General features: G+C 44.8%; 2 long non-coding RNA genes across 2 annotated transcripts in view; one reads left to right on the top strand and one right to left on the bottom strand.

Annotated features, from left to right (window-relative positions):
- The first annotated feature begins 6,401 nt into the window (after positions 1 to 6,401).
- The window catches only part of LOC119129554, a 26,691-nt gene continuing 10,483 nt past the window's right edge, over positions 6,402 to 22,609 (top strand). Inside the window, exons 1-2 of the long non-coding RNA XR_005099251.1 lie at positions 6,402 to 6,523; positions 16,638 to 16,640. This is a non-coding gene — a long non-coding RNA (uncharacterized LOC119129554). The remainder of the gene's footprint in view (positions 6,524 to 16,637; positions 16,641 to 22,609) is intronic.
- LOC119129561 overlaps positions 18,887 to 22,609 on the bottom strand; it is a 6,785-nt gene continuing 3,062 nt past the window's right edge. The window contains exon 3 of the long non-coding RNA XR_005099258.1: positions 18,887 to 18,898. This is a non-coding gene — a long non-coding RNA (uncharacterized LOC119129561). The remainder of the gene's footprint in view (positions 18,899 to 22,609) is intronic.

Raw genomic sequence — 22,609 nt, 5'->3', positions numbered from 1 at the left:
TTATATATGTTTTTGTTCACGTTATTGTGCATTTTATGGCTAATGCGACCTTTATTCCGGAGCGACTTTTAGTCTGAAAAATACGGTACACAGTATCTCACAAAAGTGAGTACACCCCTCTCATTTCTGTAATGTTTTAATTATATCTTGTCATGGGACAACACTGAAGAAATGACACTTTAAGACAATATTAAGTCGTCACTGTAGAGCTTGGATAGCAAAGTAAATGTATTGTTACCAGAGATGGGGACTCGATTCACTGTGACTTGGACTCGAGTCGCTGTTTTGATGACTTGTGACTTGACTTGACAAAAAATAAAAAACTTGAGACTCGACTTGGACTTGGAAGTTAAAGACTCGGGACTTGACTTGAGACATGATGACTTGAATGACTTCAGTGTTATTTAGTTTATGTTAGTATAGTTTTCGCTGTTAGGGAATCTTTTTCTAAAAACAAGCTGTTATTTTTCTGACAATGTTGAAAATTGAAGTTTATAGAGCTCTGGTGTCTCCAGACGTTACAGATGGAACATAAAATGTTTCTAATGCTCTTTAATGTGTTTCTTCTTTCAGATTTTTTCATATTCTTTTTTCATATTTGCAACTCAAATGTGTCAGACACTGTTGGCAGACGTTAATTTGTTTAGATTGAGCTGTCAATAAATCATTGTATGAGGTAATTTCTTTTTTGTTTGATTCCATGGTGTATTTTACTGAATATCAGTAATTACAGTGCAAATCCAAATTATTGTCATATTTTTTAAACAGGTTAGACACATTGGACAATGATGGTTACTTAAAGTTACTTATATCTTGTCTTTTCACGTTACTAAAATCAGATTCTGCGGGTAAAACTGCAATAATAAGGTGACTTGACTTGGACTTGACCTATTTAAGGACTTGACTTGACTTGACATAATCTGTGACTTGACTTGCCCAAGAAAAATATGACTTGGGACTTACTTGAGACTTTAAGGTTAAGACTTGAGACTTACTTGAGACTTGCACATGTGTGACTTGGTCCCATCTCTGATTGTTACTTCAAAGTAACTCAAAATACAACAATGAATGTGTTAAGTGCTGGCAACAAAAGTGAGTACACCCCAACTGAAAATGTCAAAATTGGACCCAAATGTCAATATTTTGTGTGGCCACCATTATTTTCAAGCACCGCCGTAACCCTTTTAAGCATGGTGTTCACCAGAGCTTCGCAGGTCGCCGCTGGAATCATCTTCCACTCTTCCATGATGACATCACAGAGCTGGTGGATGTTGGAGACCTTGCGCTCCATCACCTTCACCCTCAGCTTCTTTAGGAAGGCAATGGTCGTCTTGGAGGTGTGTTTGGGGTCGTTATCGTGTTGGAATATTGCTCCGCGGCCCAGTTTACGGAGGGAGGGGATCATGCTCTGCTTCAGTATTCCACAGTACATGTTGGCATTCATTGTTCCCTCAATGAACTGTAGCTCCCCAGTGCCAGCACACACGCTGGATACCATCTGAACCAAATATGTTTATCTTGGTCTCATCAGACATGGTTCCAGTAACCCATATCCTTAGTCTGCTTGTCTTCAGCAAACCTTTTGCAAGCTTCCCTGTGCATCTTTTTAGAAGAGGCTTTTTCCTGGGACGAAAGCCATGCAGACGGTGTCCAGCGTTATAATAATAAAAACATATTTACAGTATTGTACCTTGTTAAAAAAAATTATAATAATAAAAACATATTTACAGTATTGTACCTTGTTATTAAAAAAACGTTATAATATTAAAAGAGTTCTAGAAACATTTACAGTATGTACACTTGTACCTTATTATAAAAAAAGTTGTTATAATAATAAAAGAGTTCTAAAAACATATTTACAGTATGTATACTTTAGCTACATCTACATACCGTATTGGCCCGAATATAAGACGACCCTGATTATAAGACGACCCCCTCTTTTTCAAGACTCAAGTTTGAAAAAAGACTTTTTGAACACCAAATTTAATTTTTATACAGAAAATAATTACAGTACATCTGAAACAAATGATTATAACAATATATTCGAGAGAGAAAAATCATGTTATTTTACCTCATTCAAATCATGCAAAACTGTCTATCACATCTTAATATCTGAACATTTGAATATGTAAACTAAAGTGCAATCACATTTGTAAATGAATGGCTTCAGGTTCTTGAAATGTAAATAAACCAATCTACTGTGATAAAACAACAAAATTGCAATAACTGCATTAACCATCAAAGTAAAGTGTATAAAATAATGCAAACTGCTACCTCTATTTTTATTTTTATTCTTCGTGACAGGGGTTTGCTTTGGCCCGGGGAGTTAAGTTCAGCATTCGCTTTGAAGATATCTGGCGCCATCTAGCGTTGTGAATGGGTATAATGTCTAGACCCCAAATGTAAGATGTCAGGGTTTTCCAGATTATTTTGATCGTATGATTATGTTGGAATGTAACCTGTAATAAATAACCTAGCTTGTCCCATCCTACACAACGTCGTAAAACACCCCCTGCTATGTTTTGACAAGAGGTCAAGGGCTTTCTCTCTATCCAGTCCACTCTAACCCTCACCCTGTTTCTCTTAATAAAAATGCTCTTGCAAGAGGCCAGAGTCAGACCTCATTCGATCATCGCTGTACGCACAGCGACGAATGGACTCTCCACCTGCAGGTGTTTAAAATGATTTACTTGTCTCCCGTGTGGTTCTTGTAAAATAAGTTAGAGTGAGCACCTCTCTAACATTTTGGTGCCGTGACCCGGATCTCTCATACCCGCCATCTGGCTGACGGAGGAGGAGGTGCTGCATTGTCGACAAGCCAGTGTCCATTAGGAGGACCTGGAAAAGAAAGTCCTGGGAAGAGAATTCTTCGCTGGGCCAGCATCTTAGGTCTGCCTTCGTCTGACAGAGGTGGATTGACGGGATCCGGCAGTGCAACGAACCAGGGGACAAGTAAGTTAAAGCCCTAAAGTTGTGTGATTGTGTTGTTGTGAAACGCGTAAAAAATTAAAGGTGCACGAGATATACGGCTTTGGTTTGTCCGAGCTATGAGATATACGGCTTTGGTTTGTCTGAGCTATGAGATATACGGCTTTGGTTTTTCCAAGCTAAGAAACAGCTGGGACTCTAGTCCCATTGGAAGGAACGGGCTAAGAAAAAACAGAGCTTCTTTTTCTTAATTGAAGAAGGGCGTAGATTCGTTTTTGTCCGTTTTTCCAAGCTGTTTGCATGAAAGTTGTGTGGTTGAGAGTGTAACTGGTAGGATAAATTGACTAGATAGCAGTTCTAGCATTGATCCACGGCAATAACACAGGCTAGTAATTTGTTGAAAGGTCAATTTAAACCTGCATTGAGGATCCTCAAAGAAAGAAAATTGAAGTGGAAGAAAAAGTATGGAGTACAAGGAAAGTTGAAAGTTGAAATGTGGAACGTTGTGGTAGAACCTTTGGAGGAGAGTGTGGCTAGGAAGCCAAATGGACTGAGAAAGGAAAGAAAAGAGAAAGAATTGAGTTGTGCTAGAGTGTGGTTGAAAGCTTCACAAGAGAGGAGAAAACAAATCCAAAAGACAAAAAATAGAAAGGTGAAAAGTGATGAGGCTGCGAGTATCAAAAAAGGCGAAAGTTCTGATGTATTTCATCTAGATGATGATGGTAATGATCTCGATGAAGATACAACGGTCTTCTTCCAAAGTTCCCAAAGGGGCAGAGGAAGAGTTAGAGACCAACAAGGCCGCAGGCCGCCATTCAATTCAAACTCCACATTAAATTTGGACTGTTGGAACTGTGGGAAACGGGGACACTTGGCAAGAGTGTGTCGTCGTGTAAAACAAAACCAATCAAAGGGCGGAGGAAGAGGCAGAGGAAAAGTCACATTTTCAGCATGACAAGCTTCCTCCCCTTTGACCGCTCACGCTCATACAGAGAAAGAATAGATGCCCATATGACAGCAGAACATGTCATTGTCAGATTAGAATTTTTTTTTAGATTATTACAGCTCCTGTCCATACAAGAAGTATGACAATGCTGTTTGTATGCCCAATGACAAATGACCAGAGATCAAATTATGTGCACACTAAAGTTAAAATTTGCAAATAAAGTGGTAAATAAATGCAAATTGCTTCTAGAAGATAAATAAAAAGTTAGAATGTGCTGTCCTCGTGTGCGTGGGAGGGACCAGCTCATGATCGACTGCAGGAAATGGCCAGCCTGTGACGAATCATTGGTGCTGGGACCTACCTTCTGCGCGCGAGAGCTAGTGCATGTGTGTGCGTATGTGTTAAAATGATGAAAATTGGCTAAACTTTTAGTGTAAAGAAATTTGCTAGAATGTGGTCTATCCAATTTGCTCCGCAGAACAGAAACGATTCTGAAAGATAAAAATGAGAGGAAAAGAGAGAAATCTGTTTGCGAGCAGAAACTGATCCACACTAGTGCATGTTAGTGTCGAGCCCTCATACGAAATTCGAAGAAAAAAAAAAAAAAATGACAGAACATGCTTTCAGGAATTGGAAGAAGCAAAATTGTGAATTTAAGACATTGCAATGCTACATTTAATAGGAATAATTGATTGGTGGTGTTATAAAATTATACAAACCTCTATATGCGAGCTAAATCTGAGAGATTGAGTTCTTTAAATTTAAAAACATCGAAAAAATTCGGATTAATTTGCCAGTAGTTTTTTGTGTTGAGTTTTTTTGGATTGGTGGAGTGTTCTATCAGGAACCTTGAGTTGAAAATGGTGTATGAATGTTGTGTGTGGGGCTTGGATAAATTGGGACCAATGTGATGGAAAGACTCCTTTTTGGAGACTGTGTGTGAGATGCAAATGAGCATTGATGAATGATTGCCTGAAGGAAAATACAGGTTGAATGGTTGAAGTTGTTGGCACTACTATGGAAAATTAGTAGAGCGACTTTGATGAAAGAGTGATTTTGAGTAAGTTAAATGCTAAAAAAAAAAAGAAAAACGTTGCTTTTGGATTGATAATTAACTAGAGAAAAAACTGGAGAACCAGTAACACATGCAGAAGATGTGTGAACTGGGAAATTGAGAAGCGTTTTGGAAAGAAAGTCAAATTAAATGATGATGGAATCATATGTAGTAAAGAACACATTCTCCCAAAAAAGTTTGTCAAGGTGTGAGGCATGGGCGTTGGTCCAGACACTGGTCCAGACCACCCTACTGAGTTTCGGAACAGCTCGAACCGCGCACAGCGGCGACTGGGGAAACAACCCCAATCTGCGGCGACTTGGGGCACAGAACCGCAATCGGCGGCAACTCGGGGAAACAGAACCGCACTCGGCGGAAACTCGGGGAAACAGAACCGCAATCGGCGGAAACTCGGGGACAGAACCGCGCTCTAGCGGCGCCACGGGGGACATGAACCGCACTCTAGCGGCGCCACGGGGGACATGAACCGCACTCGGCGGAAACTCGGGGAACGGGACCGTGCTCGGCAGAAACTTGTAAAGTCAGGACCGCGATCAGCGGCAGTGGAGTCCGATCACGCTGGAACCTGCTCGGACGATGGACGAGGATCGGGCGTCGCTGGAGCGAAGTCCGATGGCGCCGGAACCTTCTCGGACGATGGAGGTCGATCGGGCGTCGCGGACGGGAGCTGATGGCGGAGGGTCCAAGCGCTGGTCGCTGTGTTGGTCGGAGCATTCTGTCACGACGGGGTGGAGGAATGGAGCGAGGACGACCAAATGCAGCTTGGACCAGGGTTTATTGCAGAAAACTCAAAAGACAAACCCGGCAAACTGATGTGACTAAACAAAACCAAAAGGACTGACCACCAAAGCGTGAAACAAAAGACAGGAACAAAACAAACCGCGTGACAGTGAGACATGCATTGTCCACACATCTCGTGCAATGCTCCGACATAGAGTGACACGCAAACAGAACTTAAATACAACACAGGTAATGAGAGGCAGGTGCGTGTGGTTACACTAATCAAGGGCACACAGGAAGGGAGGGGCGAGCACACAGACACAGAAACGATGACATCACAAAACTGTGGACGAGGCATGACAATACTGTGGTAAATTTTTATTCTGGTATCATGCAATGTATATCTCACTAGTAAGCCTAAGTGTGACCGGGTCATGTTCGGGTCAGGTTCGTGCGGGATTGTTTGGGCCTTGGTCCATGAACGTAGACTCATTGGCACGAGACACTTCTGGTTTCCATTAACAACTGACAAGATATGCACCGTGTAGAGTTGGGGAGGCTGACTGGGGGGTCATAGATCATCCAACAGCCCCGTGTGCGCGCACCCGAGTGAGGAAAGGGGGGCTAACTCATAAATAATGAGGAGATATTGGGGGGCTAACTCATAAATAATGAGGAGATATTGGGAGTAATCTGTTGGTCCTTTCTTTAAGACCCTTTAAATCAGGGGTGTCAAGATCCTTTCCTCGGGGGCCGAATCCCTACATGTTTTCCAAGTTTCCCTCGTTAAACACACCTGATTCAATTAATCAGGCTCCTGCTGAAAGTGAGGACGAACTGGTCATTTGAATCAGGTGTGTTTAACAAGGGAAACTTGGAAAACATGTAGGGATTCGGCCCCCAAGGAAAGGAGTTTGACACCCCTGCTTTAAATGGTTTCCTGGTGTAGATAGGTTAGCAACACGAGAGAATTAGAGGTTCAAAAGAAAGACAGTTAAAAGAAAACAACATTTTTGATTTAGACAATTGCAGGCTAACAGGAGCATGAGAAAGAAGAGCTGAGAAGCGGGATCCAATTTGATCGGGGAGATTGGAAATTAACAGCACCATATTCTAAGTCACATTTTTGAGCAAGCATGACACAGGTAATAACGTTTGAGAGGTCAAGACATAGATCAGGGCTAGATGTGGAACGCAGACCTTGATGAGTTAATTTTGAATAATGATACTGAAGACAACGTACTGTTCCATTAAATTAGAACTATAGACGAAACGTAGCTCGAAAATAGGATGAGTTGCAGGACTTACAATATAATAACAAGATCATTGTTACTAGGAGAATTTGAAGTTTGGTAAACAAACGTTACTAGCGAATTGATGGCACCAGCTACATTTGGTTACAAGTTTGATGTCCCAGTCTGTCACCCTCAGTGCCAGGATCCCTGAAACTCGATCCCGAGACTCCGCCTGCAGCCGTGGACGACTACAAAACCGGCCTGGCTTTGAGGCACCTTTGACCTTTGGCAAGGACAAGGAAAGACTGTTGTTGTGCTTGGAGGGGGCAAGTACACTCCGGAGGAAAGACGACATCCTCGGGGACGAGAAAAGACAGTGAGAAGCTGAGAACTCACAATGATGAAAATTGACTCATTTGAACAATGGACTCATTCGAGAGTGATGGATGGGTTGGCTCTGAAGCAACAACAAAAGAACACCAACTTGAGAGCCGAGAAGCGACCACAGATGGGAAGGTCCCTTATCCAGGATGACCAGGCCGCAATGGATGCAGAGAGGACACATAGTACAAACAGTGTAGACAAATTCAAAAAAGTGGAGAGCAGGATGTTATTGCACAGTAATGACTCTGAGACTCTAAGAGTGGTGTGAGTTCATCAGAGCAACAGCCTGGGGGAAGAAGCTGTCTCTGTGTCTGCTGGTTTTGGCGTACCGAGCTCTATAACGCCGTCCGGAGGGGAGTAGTTCAAACAGACTGCAACCTGGGTGAGAAGGGTCTGTAGAGATGTTCCTTGCACGTTTCCTGGTCCTGAAGAGGTACAAGTCTTGGATAGATGGGAGGTTGATTCCAATTATCTTTTCTGCAGTCCTGATTGTCCGTTGCAGTCTGTGCTTGTCTTGTTTGGAGGCCGATCCAAACCAGACAGTGATGGAGGTGCAGAGGACAGACTGGATGATGGCAGTGTACAAGGTCTTCAGAAGCTCTCGCGGCAGGTTGAACTTCTTGAGCTGTCTCAGGAAGTACAGCCTCTGCTGGGCCTTCTTCCGGACAGAGTCTATGTGGCCGGTCCATTTCAGGTCCCGAGAGATTGTGGTTCCCAGGAACTTGAAGGTGTCTATGGAGAGAATAGTATTACTGCGGATAGTGAGGGGTAAAGGTGGTGAAGGGTCTCGCCTGAAGTCCACTGTCATCTCCACGGTCTTGAGCGGGTTCAGCTCCAGGTGGTTTTGGCTGCACCAGTGGACCAGCCGCTCCACCTTCTGTCTATACGCAGTCTCATCACCGTCCTGGATCAGTCCGATGAGAGTGGTGTCGTCAGCATACTTCAGGAGCTTCACAGGAGAGTCACCTGAGGAGAAATCGTTGGTGTAGAGAGAGAAGAGCAGTGGGGAGAGGACGCACCCCTGAGGGGCTCCAGTATTGGTGGTCCGGGTGTCAGATGTGATGCCCCCCAGCCTCACACGCTGTCTCCTGTTGGTCAGGAAGCTGGTGATCCACTGACAGCTGGAGCCAGGCACCGCAAGCTGGATGAGCTTCTGTTGGAGGATGTCAGGAGCAATGGTGTTGAACGCCGGGCTGAAGTCCACGAACAGGATCCTGGCGTACGTTCCTGGGGTGTCCAGGTGGTGCAGGATGTAGTGCAGTCCCATGTTGACCGCATCATCCACTGACCTGTTTGCCCGATAGGCAAACTGGAGGGGGTCAAGCAGGGGCCCCGTGACATCCTTCAGGTGGTTCAGCACTAACCTCTCGAAAGATTTCATGACCATAGATGTCAGTGGGACAGGTCTATAGTCATTCAAACCTGTGATGGCGGGCTTCTTGGCCACTGGAACGATGGTGGAGCTCTTGAAGCACGAGGGCACCTCACACAGCTCCAGAGAACGGTTGAAGATCCGTGCAAAGGTGGGCGCCAGCTGCTCAGCGCAGACTTTCAAGCAGGAAGGTGACACGCCGTCTGGGCCCGGTGCCTTCCTGGTCTTTTGTCTCCGGAACATCTGGCGCACTTCCTCCTCGCGGACCTGGAGTGCGGGTGCGGCCTCTGCAAGAGAGAGAGTGGGTGACAACGTTGATAGAGGTGTGGACAGAGCAGTTGTGGGGAGAGGTGAGTATGTAGATTGTGCTGCAGGAAGTCCCGTTGTGTGGGAGGACCGATCAAACCTGCAGTAGAACCTGTTTAGCTGGTTAGCAAGCCTTGGGCTCTCCACAGGACGGGGGGTTCGTTTCTTGAAGCCCGTGATGCTCTGCAGACCTTTCCACACTGTTGAGGGATCAGGATTGGCAGAGAGGTGTCTCTTCAGGCTCTCCCCGTAACACCTCCTGGCTTTCCTGACCTCTCGGTTCAGTGTGTTTCTGGTCTGCTTGAAAAGGTCGCGGTCGCCGCTCCTGTAGGCCTCCTCCTTGACTTTGCGCAGCCTCCTGAGGTTCGGTGTAAACCAAGGTTTGTCGTTGTTGTACGTGCAGAAGGTCTTAGTCTGCACACACAGATCCTCACAAAACTGATGTATGATGTGACAGTGTCAGTGAGTTCATGCAGGTCTGAAGTTGCAGCTTCGAAAACTCCCCAATCGGTGCAGTCAAAGCAGGCTTGGAGGTCCTGCCTTGACTCCACTGTCCACTTCCTCACAGTCCTCACCACAGGCTTAGAAGTTCTTAGTTTCTGCCTGTAGCCCGGGATCAGATGAACTAGACAGTGGTCCGAGAGGCCTAAAGCTGCACGAGCCACAGAGTGGTATGCATCCTTAATCACGGTGTAACAGTGGTCCAGAGTCTGTGCCCCTCTGGTGGGACACGTTACGTGCTGTCTGTATCTGGGGAGTTCGTGTGCGAGGTTCGCTCTGTTAAGATCACCCAGAACAATGATTAGTGAATTTGGTAGAAGTTTCTCCATGTCTGTTACCTGGTCAGCCAGCATCTGCGTGGCTTCACTCGCACGTGCGTGTGGTGGAATGTAAACAGCCGCCATGACGATCGAGGAGAACTCCCATGGTGAATAGAACGGCCGGCAGTTTATGAAAAGTGTTTCTAGGAGAGGGCTGCAAGACTCTTTCAACACCGTGACATCAGTACACCAACGTTCATTAATATAGAAACAGAGACCACCTCCCTTTGATTTTCCGGTGAGCTCCGCGCTGCGATCTGCATGCATTAGCCGAAACCCAGCTAACTCCACGGCGTGGTGGGGGGTGCGTCCGTCAAGCCACGTTTCAACGAAGCACAGCACGGCGGATCTGCTGAAGTCCGTGTTCCTTGAAGTGAGGAGCAGCAGTTCGTCCATCTTGTTCGCCAGGGAGCGGACATTCACCAGATGAATTGATGGTAGGGCAGAATGGAACCCTCTCTGCCTCAGCTTTACGAGGGCTCCAGCGCGTTTGCCGCGTCGTCTTCTACGTGCTAGCTTGTATAGCACCGCCGCTCCGGCTAAAATCTCCGTCAAACTGTCTGGATCAAAGAGAACGGGAGAGAAAATACCAGGACAAGACTGTCCGATGTTTAACAGCGCTTCTCTGGTAAAAGTGATCCGGGATGGACAGCAGAGGACACAGAAAACACACAAAATAAGACAAAGAAACAGAGAGCGACTCACCGTGGCTGCCATCCGCGGCGCCATCATATAGCTATATAAATATATATATAAAATAGTAAGTTCGTTACACCACAGTGGAGGTTGGGTGGTCAGAAAGTTGGATACGTTCAATTTTTGACTTTCACACAATCATGCATAGGAGTCGCACAAGGCGACAGTTAACAAGACAATGACTGCAATAGGGGTCACTTACGACTGCACCGACATGGAAAAGTAGAAGCAAGGGAGTTGAGTAAGGGATTATATGCTAATCAGTCCGCTATACAGTTACCAATAGGAGATTCTATCAAAAGAAGCTACATGAGAGATGGATAGAATCCCTTTGTCTGTGTGTTCTGTGTTCGTGCGTAATCTCTGTAAAGTTTGTGTCAGTCTGTTGTCGTTCGTCTGAGCTTTGTGTGCGCGCTCGGTGTGTGTGCGTTTATGTGCACACCCTGTGTGGGTGCGGGTGTGTGAGGAGGAAGACGGCATGGATAAGAGAATCTCCTTTAAAACAGGAGGCAATAAATGGGAAAGCCCCTGTCATAAATGGTCTTTGGTTAGGAGGAATCATTAGGAAGTGCTCAAACTCTTCCCGCAAACACTCCTATCTGCCTAGTTCAAAAGGGCATTACAATTGACTACAAGAGTTGCAAAGGACAGACAAAGAACATTCCTTGGCAGATAGCATGAACAGAGCACTCAAACTGAAAGATGTGTCAAATGCAAATTTACTGCCGCCTGATCTTTCTTCCCCACAGGTCAACAACCGCTCCAAGCCAGGAGACTGAGACGAACGACATAAAGGTCGTCAAAAAGAACAAACTGGGCCAGCCATGGTGGATCCTCTCCTGCGTTGTGGTTGGAGCGTGCTATGGTCTATGGACACATCTGAACAGACCAAGTGACAATGTTGACCGTGGAAAACGATGGTCACACGATGAGAACTTTGAGGACTGGTCATGGGACCCCAGAAACCCATACGAAACCAACACTTGGTACCGGTATGTAAAGGTCACTGTGGGAACCCACACACAGAAGGGATGCTGTGTGTTCCAAACTCCCCCCTTACTCCACACAAGTTCACTTGGAGGCCAGAGCAATGAATGTCACTGAAGCGAAATGTATGGCATCGATGGGAGGAGTTGGATATCAACACCGTGCTGTCACAGTCAGTGACGCTATCCCTACCGCCCTGGACTCGCAGAAATGAATCTGTGATCGAACTCTTTTGGATTAATCCCAATGTGACTGTTGGAGGACGACAGATGCCACAAGTGGCCTAAACAAAAAGGCTACCTGGAATGGACTACACGTGTTTCATCCAACAACAAGACCCACGAATGCATTAACGACGACTGCTCTCCAGGAGGAAACTGGATGGGAGCTTTGGACATCACCGCTGTGTGCCAGGATGGGAGAGCCATTTCAAGGCGTAAGGGCTCTCCTACCAACATGGCTGCACCGTCGGACGGGACCTACTTCATTCAGAACGGATCATGGCTTTGTGGTCACAAGAATTTGTCCGACGCTGCCAGCCAACTGGACACGAGTGTGTGCACCAGTGTGGGTGACAGACCACACCTACAGAATACAACATCAGCTGACGAAAGCACACAACTCTTCTGGACGTCGACGCAGGGCTGTTGCAACCTTTGACCCTCATGACCCTGTCTGGGGTGCGAATGTTCCATAAAGTATGGTCCGTCGAAGACAAAGTTGTTCATGCGCTTTTTCCTTGGATCGGAGTTGGAAAACAATCACTCTTCATCGAGACACTGAACTATCGTTTTCAATCCTTTGTGAATCTCTCACGACAAGTCAACGATGGATAAAAAGAGAGATTCGGGCTATTAGACTGATGGTCTTGCAAAACAGGATGGTTCTGGACTTGTTGACGGCAGCACAAGGTGGTGTGTGCCACATCATTGGGACTTCCTGTTGCACATACATACCGGGAGAAAATGACACGCACGTCAACGACGCCATGACTTCACTGAAGAACTTGCAGCAGGCCATGTCAAATGACAAAGTCCCACATAAATGGGATTTCTTTTCATGGCTATTCTCTGGCAACTGGTGGCAACTGTTGTTGAAATTTGTGACTCCTGTGCTTGTTGTGCTGGTGTTGTTGTGCTTGTTTATGACCTGTGTTATCCCATGTTTGAAGTCTGCTGTGACGAGGGTTGTGTCTTCTACCGTAGCACAAGAACATATACAACTTCTTAGACGTGACGGATGTGATAACTATAATGAAACGTGGATTGCGTAGATGCTGTTCTGCTGAGCATGTTTTACAGAAACTTGATGATTTGACCATCGAAAATGCTTCGCAAGTGATGGATACAATGATGTACTGTTTCTGTGTTTTTCTTTTTTTTTTTTATTGATAGCATTCTGGTCGCCTAAGGCAGAGGGACCGTGTGAGACTTTTCCTGCATTAAAACATCTTGCCGCAGGTTTTTCACTCACACACTAAGTTTGAACTGGAGTATTGAGGGAAAACCTCATCTTCACTGGAAATTATTGCTGTCATTGTTTGTTGTTTTTGTCATGTATCACCCTTCATGATCCCCAACCCGTCCCCTGTCATCTTTGTTTTTTATTGATCTTTTTAATTATTTTTTTAAATTATTTTAAATTTATTTCTTCATTATATTTTCTTACTTACGTATGTTTGATTGATCGGGTTGACATAATCATATGATAAAACAGGAGGGATATGTCAGGGTTTTCCAGATTATCTTGATCGTAGGATTATGTTGGAATGTAACCTGTAATAAATAACCTAGCTTGTCCCAGTTTAGTGGCCTAGTGGTGGAGTGTCCGCCCTGAGACTGGAAGGTTGTGGGTTCAAACCCCGGCCGGGTCATACCAAAGACTATAAAAATGGGACCCATTGCCTCCCTGCTTGGCACTCAGCATTAAGGGTTGGAATTGGGGGGTTAGATCACCAACTGATTCCCGAGCGCGGCACCGCTGCTGCTCACTGCTCCCCTCTCCCCCAGGGGATGGATTAAAATCACACGGGGATGGGTTAAATGCAGAGGACAAATTTCACCACACCCAGGTGTGTGTGTGACGATCATTGGGACTTTAATCTTTAATCCTACACAATGTCGTAAAACACCCCCTGCTATGTTTTGACTAGAGGTCAAGGGCTTTCTCTCTATCCAGTCCACTCTAACCCCCACCCTGTTTCTCTTAATAAAAATGCTCTTGCAAGAGGCCAGAGTCAGACCTCATTCGATTATCGCTGTACGCACAGCGACGAATGGACTCTCCACCTGCAGGGACAAAGCCTTCAGAGCGGGGGATGAGGCTGGCTTGAGGACAGCGAGGGCCGACCTGTCCCGGGGCATCAAGGAAGCGAACAGGGCGTTCTCTTGCAAGATAACCGCCCACTTCAAGGACAGCAGGGACGCACGGAGCCTTTGGCAGGGCATTCAGACCATCACGGACTACAAGCCCGCGCCGCAGAGCTGTGAGGGCGACGTCCGTCTGCTCAACGATCTTAACCGCTTCTTTGCTCGCTTCGACGCTCAGAACAGCACTTGCCCGCTGAAGACCCCTCCCCCTCCACACGAGCAGCCCCTGTGCCTCTCTGCCGATAGCGTGAGGAGGGCGCGTGCCGCTATCAACACCCATAAGGCGGCGGGCCCTGGAAACATCCCAGGTCGAGCGCTGAAGCACTGCGCTGGGGAGCTGACGGGTGTCTTCACGGACATCTTTAACATTTCCCTGCAGCAGGCCATCCTCCCTTCGTGTTTCAAGGCTGCCACCATCGTACCTGTGCCGAAGAAACCTGCTCCGTCCTGCTTCAATGACTACCGCCCCGTGGCACTGACGCCCATCATCATGAAGTGCTTTGAGCGGCTTGTCAAGGAGCACATCAGATCCATTTTCCCCCTCACCATAGAACCCTTCCAGTTTGCGTACCGAGCCAAACGGTCCTCTGAGGATGCCATCTGCTCTGCCCTCCACTCGGCCCTCACCCACCTGGAGAGAAGGGACTCGTATGTGAGATTGCTGTTTGTGGACTTCAGTTCTGCCTTCAACACCATTGTGCCACAACGACTCATCTGCAAGCTCGACAAGCTGGGCCTCAGTACCTACCTCTGCAACTGGCTACTGGACTTCCTCTGTCAGAGGCCTCAGGTGGTACGTGTTGGCGACAAAATCTCCGCCAGCATCACGCTGAGCACGGGGGCCCCCCAAGGCTGCGTGCTCAGTCCGCTGCTCTTCACCCTGCTGACGCATGACTGCACTGCAACCTACAGCAACAACCGCATTGTGAAATTTGCTGACGACACGACTCTGGTGGGTCTCATCACCAAGGGCGACGAGACTCAATACAGGTTGGAGGTTGACCTTCTGACCACGTGGTGCAGGGACAACAACCTCCTGCTGAACGTCAACAAGACCAAGGAGATTGTTGTTGACTTCCGGAAAGGTCACACCCAACACCTGCCGCTGACCATCGACGGTGCTGTGGTAGAGAGAGTGAGCAGCACCAGGTTCCTGGGGGTGCACATCAGTGAGGATCTCTCCTGGTCCACCAACACCGCATCACTGGCGAAGAAAGCGCAGCGCCGCCTGTACTTCCTGCGGAAACTCAGGCGAGCAAGTGCTCCTCCGGTCGTCTTGACTACATTCTACCGTGGCACCATTGAGAGCGTCCTCTCCAGTTGTATCGCTGTTTGGGGTGGTAGCTGCACTGAATACAACATGAAGGCCCTGCAGCGCATAGTGAACACGGCTGGTAAGATTATTGGTGCTTCACTCCCCTCCCTGAAGGACATTTACACCTCCCATCTCACCTGCAAGGCGACCACGATTGTGAGTGATATGAGTCACCCCGCTCACTCTTTGTTTGATCTTCTGCCCTCTGGGAAGAGGTACAGGAGCCTGCGCTCCCGCACCACTAGACTCACCAACAGCTTCATACTCCAGGCTGTTAGGATCCTGAACTCTCTCCCCCCTTCTGCGTAGCGTCCTGTACTTTTGCGCTATATTCTGACTGTCTGCTGTATGCACACTTGCTCCATTTTTGTTCCGCTTATTTATTATGTTATTTATTTATTATTTATTCATCACTCTTATTTATTCATTGTTTGTGCCTTCTTGTTTTTATTTTTTGTGTGTTGTTTACTTGTATGTATATTGTGTACTATGTCTTGTCACCGTGGGACGTAATTTCGATTTCTTTGTGTGTCTTGGCATGTGAAGAAATTGACAATAAAGCAGACTTTGACTTTGATATGCACTTAAATGGTTTAATGTACATTTATTGATACACAAAGAATCGTAATTGACATATGTACACGAACGTGAAACAGGAAGTGGTATCGCCTAAAAACGGCCTTCAAAATAAAGCATCCTACCTCAAATCAAAGCACGGCTGAATAACATAAATAACATGGAGAATTCTTAACACATACTGTAAATATGCTTTTAGAACAGCTTTTATCATACACATTTTTAGAACAAGTGTACATAGTGTAAATATGTTTTTAGAACTCTTTTATTATTATAACAATTCTTCTATAACAAGGTACAACACTGTAAATATGTTTTTAGAACTCTTAATTATTAAAACCATTTTTCTATAAAAAGGTATATGTGTACACACTGCAATTGTGTGGGCACTCCATGCCTTCTGCTGGCGTGAGGGCAACTTTCATGCCATAATTCCTTAATTTAGAAGTTTTATTTGAAAAGAAATCTGCGATGTAGTGAAACCTCGATGTAGCGAGGGATTACTATATATATATATATATATATATATATATATATATAGTATGTATATATATAGTATATATATACGTATATATATATATATATATATATATACATATATATATATATATACATACACACATCTTTCATACATACACACATCTTTCACATTTCTTTGTGTTTGTTTTATACAGCTTTGCATTTTGTGTTTTCGCTGAAGTGCGAAATCAGTGTGATGAAGATGAATGAGTCAGTGAGTTTTGAAGCTAAATAAATCAATTTCTTTTTTCAAAATACGTTATGGTCCTGAACTTGGTTTTAACGGCTGGAACATTTTTATCTCACTTCTTCCTCTTCTGTGAACACCACATTCACCAGTGATTGATTATTCATCTCAAGTAGATATGCATTCTATTCTGTATGGCAGACCGTGTTTGGGATGGAAGACAAAGTCTTATCTTACAGAGTAGGCTTACCATAACTGAGGTGAAAACTCTTGAATAACTCACTCCTCCACTGTCCTATATTTTCTATTCATTGGGCAGGAAGTGTGATGTCAGGATTGCTATGCCTTTAGTCAACAACAAGACCCGAGTTATATACTGGCTGTATGTTAGAGAACCGGAGGAGGTGGAATAGAAGGAGGAAGAGGGAGGAAGGGAAGTAAAATGAGACTTGACGATGAAAAGATGAGACGGTGAAGAGGCGGGCATGGCTCGTCTCTGAAATGAGCATTGCAGAATGAACAGGCAGACCGCATGCAAGAGAAAAACAACTGTACTTATTCAGAGTAAGAGAAAAGAACGAAGAAGTTCAATTTTACTCAAAAAAAGTTCTGATAGACTCTGGCAATAAGAAACAGTCTACTAATTCTGATGACCTTGTACTGGGGCTAGTTTTCTGGTACCGTGAACGTTATTGTGGCGTCCTATCCTGTTTGTTTGTTGTTTATTCTTGCAGGAATGCAATTAAAATAATGTGTCACTTTTTGCTATTAGATTAACTTTATTACAAATACAATTTGGTACCTGCTCTGTAGACTGAATTTAGAACCAGGAGACCGCTACTAAATATTACATGAAAGTATACCTGGTTCAGTTCCATATACCAGTGGTCCCCAACATTTTTTGCGCCACGGACCGGTTACGTGTAAGAAATATTTTCGCGTACCGGCCTTTATATGAATAAATAATACATTTATATAAATAAATAATACATTTATAATAAATATATAAATACGATGAAATAAAATTATACGACTGGCATAAAAACTAGTATTAACGACATAAAAATAAAACTTAATTGAATTAGTGGGAGCACTGAGCTTGTTTCTCAGAAACGAGCCGGTCCCATCTAGGCGTAATCGGAAACAATGACACCCGAAGTGGTTAAGGTTTGTCTTTAAATGCAGGATGCTTGGTCTCCATGTGCCGAAGCAGTTTCGAAGGCTTCATTGCCTCGTTAGCTAGCCTGTCGCTACATATTATGCAGACTGGGCTTGGCGCGTCACAGTCACCTGTTGCGATAAATCCATATTTTAAGTAGGACTCCAGAAATGTTCATTTAAATGCAGTCGTAGCCTCTTCTTCTTCCGTCTCCTCATTGGGCTTTTTTCCCTTTCCGAAGAAGCTTTACAAATATCTCTGTTTCTTGCTCATTTTTGCTTGCTTCGCGGGCTCGACTGAGGTGACATGTCACGTGACCGAGACGAGCGTCTTGACCTGAACCGACGGATGTAATTGGGAGAGTATCGCCAATTTTTTTATATTTTTCAAAATAAATTCTTACTCATTTTTGCTAGCTTTGCGGGCTCGACTGGGGAAACATGTAACGTGACTGGGACGAGTGTCTTTACCTGAATTAATTGATCATCGCAATTTTTTTTTTTTCTTCTGAGCGTCTTGGCGGCCCGGTACCAAGTGACCCACGGACCAGTACCGGTCCGCGGCCCGGTGGTTGGGGACCACTGCCATATACTATACATCCATTAAAATGATCATATTTAGCAGATCTATCATCTTTAATAGATTAAAGTGCCATGTGTACTACTGAGCATTAACTTGTACTAACCTTTGTTAAGCACATTTGTTAATATTACATGCAAAGCCATGTTAAATAGCATAATGCAATTGGCAATAGGTGGATGTGCGTGTGTGCCTGCGTGCTCAATAGTGTTGTTCTGAGCATACGTAAAATATAGAAAGTGTGAGTTCCCAGGCTACAATGGTGCATGGAAGTCTGTTACTTTTCTCCCGTGAATATTAGCAGCTAAGAGACATTAGCGAGGCCACTTTGGCAACTGTGACAGCAAGAAATCACTGCAGAAACGTCGACTGCTACTATCTGTACTGGAAGTAAAGTGAGCAAGTGCATCTTAACTTTGCTGCAAGAATATATGTGAGGGACACAGATGCAAGATGACAAAACAGGACAAATCAGTTATTACTTAAAAATATTCCATATGGCAATAACATAACTTCAAATAATAATTAAATGTGCTTCCATTACACGGCAGAAGGTACACAAGCCTGCCTATCAACTTGTTGCTATTTAAAACCTCTACTTACGAACGTGACAAGGAATGGCCATGGCCACCCCTGGCCACCAAAGAGCTCCGTAGCTGATGCAACCACAGTATTATCAGAGGCAGTCCTGGCTTGTTTGGCGCCCTGGACAAATGCCGTTTTCCTCTCCGGCCTCTGCTGTGCCCCGCCGGCCGCCGCCCTCTTGCCTGCTCGGAGCATGTGAGAGAGAGGTGGGGAGAGAGAGGTGGGGAGGGTTGCTTTACGAACACACACGCACGCACGAATGAACTCGACACGACTCTCAGCAGCAAATTGACATCACGTGACAAAAAGGGCGCCCCAGTGCCCACTGAACAGATTTGAGATGGAACTGAGTGAGCTAGACCAGTGGTCCCCAACCTTTTTTGCGCCACGGACCGGTTACGTGTCAGAAATATTTTCGCGGACCGGCCTTTATATAAATAAATAATACATTTATATAAATAAAGAATACATTTATAATAAATATATAAATACGATGAAATAAAATGATACAAGTGGCATATAATCAAGTATAAACGACATGAAAATAAAACTCACCATTACGTTGAATTAGTGGGAGCACTGAGCTTGTTTCTCAGAAACGAGCCGGTCCCATCTAGGCGTAATCGGAGACAATGACACCCGAATTGGTTAAGGTTTGTCTTTTAATACAGGATGCTTGGTCTCCATGTGCCAAAGCAGTTTCATTGCCTCGTTAGCTAGCCTGTCGCCACATATTATGCGTGGGCTTGGCGCGTCAGATGTGTGGCGATAAATCCATATTTTAAGTAGAACTCCAGAAATGTTCTTTTAAATGGAGCTTTCCTTTTCTTAGAAGTCGTAGCCTCTTCTTCTTCCGTCTCCTCATTGGGCTTTTTTTCCTTTCCGAAGAAGCTTTCCAAACATCTGTTTCTTGCTCATATTTGCTTGCTTCGCGGGCTCGACTGAGGTGACATGTCACGTGACCGAGACGACCGTCTTGACCTGAACCGACGGATGTAATTGGGAGAGAGTCGCCGATTTTTTTATATTTTTCAAAATGAATTCTTACTCATTTTTGCTAGCTTTGCGAGCTCGACTGGGGAAACGTCACGTGACCGGGACGAGCGTCTTGACTTGAATTAATTGCTCGTCGATAAAAAAAAAAAAAGTTATTTTCTGTGCGGCTTGGCGGCCCGGTACCATGTGACCCACGGACCGGTACCGGGGATTGGGGACCACTGAGCTAGACAACTGATGATTTTTAGTTTCTTGAGAGTGCTTGTGCGTCCCCACGTGGATTGCACCCTAGGCGGTCGCCCATATTGCCCATACCAAAAACCAGCCCTGAGTACAGTGGAGCCCCGGTTTTGGAACACAATCCGTTCCAGAAGGCTGTTGGAGAAGTTCGAATTCCGAATCATGTTTTCCCATTACAAATAATGGGAAAAAAAATCCGTTCCAAACAAAAAACACTGCCTTTTTTAAGCAATCATATTTTCCCATTACAAATAATGAAAAAAAATTAATCCGTTCCAAGCAAAACAAAAACGCCTTTTTTAAGCATTTTTTTCATTTGCGCATTTTTGTCCAATTGCGCAACTGCAGCGCACCACCGAACGCGCAACCGTAGGGCGTCGCCGACCGCGCAACTGCACCGCGCTGGTCGCATTATTGTGACAGAGCCGTCGCTGAAATTTAGAAATTATTTTTAAAGTCCTGCTGTACTTTCCAGAATTTAAGTGGACAACAGTGCGCAGGGAGCTTAATTTTGTCCGATCGCGCAACTGCAGCGCACCGCCGAACGCGCAACGGTAGGGCGTCGCCGACCGCGCAACTGCACCGCGCTGGTCGCATTATTGTGACAGAGCCATCGCTGAAATTTAGAAATTATTTTTAAAGTCCTGCTGTACTTTCCAGAATTTAAGTGGACCTCAGTGCGCAGGGAGCTTAATTTGGTCCGATCGCGCAACCGCAGCGCGCCGGGCGCTCAGTGTCACATTGCTTTAGGAGCGTCTTTGTGTTTTAGGATGGCTTTACTGCTCCCACTTGCTTCCTTTGGAGGCATGATTAGAGTTGATGCAATCCTCAGAGTAACGAGAACGTAATAACGAACGGAGTCAGTTGGCATGCGGGTCCTCTCGGCTCATCTCGCGAGGTTTGACAACCGAATTTCGTGCGACATCCGAAGCAAAAAATCTCGAATTTTTTGTTCGAATACCGATTTGTTCGAGAACCGGGACGTTCGAAAACCGAGGCTCCACTGTATTATGATGGCAGTGGAAACTCAAATCACAAGTCTACAGAATTACTTTATATGATTACTTTGATGTAAATTCATTACATTGTCTTTTCACTTTTACTCTAGCTGTTTTACTATTCAACCCTACTATTCTGAATGCAACTATAGGATTTATACTGAGTACTCATGATTTTAAGAAGGGAGTCGATGAGAATGAGCTCAAACTACAGAGGTGAAATGAAGGACAGTCAGCGTGATGTTATTTTTCCATTTCCTTCCTGGCATATGGCAGAAGGAGATGCTGGTGACACTCGCACCTCACAGGGAGACTTCTGAGGAGACTTCATTTGTCGCCCAATGGGTTTGAGGCTGTGGTGTAAATGACATACAAGGAAATTTAATGTGACAGCATCTGCTATGGGTGTAAGAGAATGTGTGCACATGCAATAAGTTTCATGTATATTTTGTTTTTGAAAGTATGTGCTTAAGCCTAGACCGCCTTAATGTCAATGTTGTTCTGACGGCTCTCATGAGTTTAGTTATAGGTTATTTTTGCCTAGAGGTTCCTTATTAATTTAACAGGTAGTAAGTTATGTGCCGTGCGACTGTTTGTGGCTGGGGTTGCCAAATTATTTTTCCCTAAAAAGAGATAACCTGGCATCCTTGAACAAAGGGTGTTCAAAACCATTCATTGGCTCCAGAATGAGCGCATTCACAAAAAACGTTCACAAAGCGAAAATGCAGTACGCTCAGTTCAGGTTTGTCCAAATTATGAATGAGTTCATGAACTTTCGTTCAATAAACGTGTTCAGGTCCAAAGCTGGCCATGGCATGTTGCATCCCTCCATCACACCCGCATATGATGCGGCATGTCGCGAGCAGCTTGTACTGAGGCAAAAACCTGACCCTAACCCTAACCTGAGAGCCTTTCACACACTGACAGCCTTGTTGGATGCCCGAAGTGCGAGGACAGAAGCTGTGATTAGCTTCGCGCTAACTACCAAATACAAAGACACAGCAGATGGATTTTAAATTGTACCAAAATACTAACTCGCTCAAGAAATGGATCGATGGTTAAGTCAGACCACCCTGGGATCTCCCGTAGGTCAGTGTATGGCAAAGAACCATGGGGATTAGTCTATGTTATTTTCACTGTAAAGCTAACAAGTCCAATGCAGACAGGCAGATGCCAGCATACACATCAATGCGTAGTGATTTTACTGCAATGGTTTCTTTTTTAAAGGTAGGGTAAACCGAGGATGTTTAATTTTTCACAAACCAGCCCAGTTTATGATTTTTTTTTTTTTTATCAGAAAAATTAAACTCTTCAACTGCACCAAAGAGTAATGACCAGTATGTGAGCACATTGCACATTGTGAGCACACGTAGTACGTGGAAGCAAAAAAAAGATAATACCGTATTGGCCCGAATATAAGACTGGTGGTGTGTTGCAGAGAGTATTTCATTTATGGTTATTTAGTATAGCGCAGTGGTTCTCAAACTGGTCGAAAAGAAAGAGGTACAGGATTGTCCCATCAGTGTTTGATTTATTAAAGTTAAACAACTTGTAGCAATGTACCTGACAGACACATTTATGTTTCAAACATTGCATATAGAAACAAAAATGATAAA

The sequence above is a fragment of the Syngnathus acus genome, chromosome 10 (assembly GCF_901709675.1).
Source record: "Syngnathus acus chromosome 10, fSynAcu1.2, whole genome shotgun sequence".
NCBI lineage: Eukaryota > Metazoa > Chordata > Actinopteri > Syngnathiformes > Syngnathidae > Syngnathus > Syngnathus acus.
The sequence above is the reverse complement of the archived record's forward strand: the minus strand, read 5'-3'. Positions and strand labels throughout refer to the sequence as shown.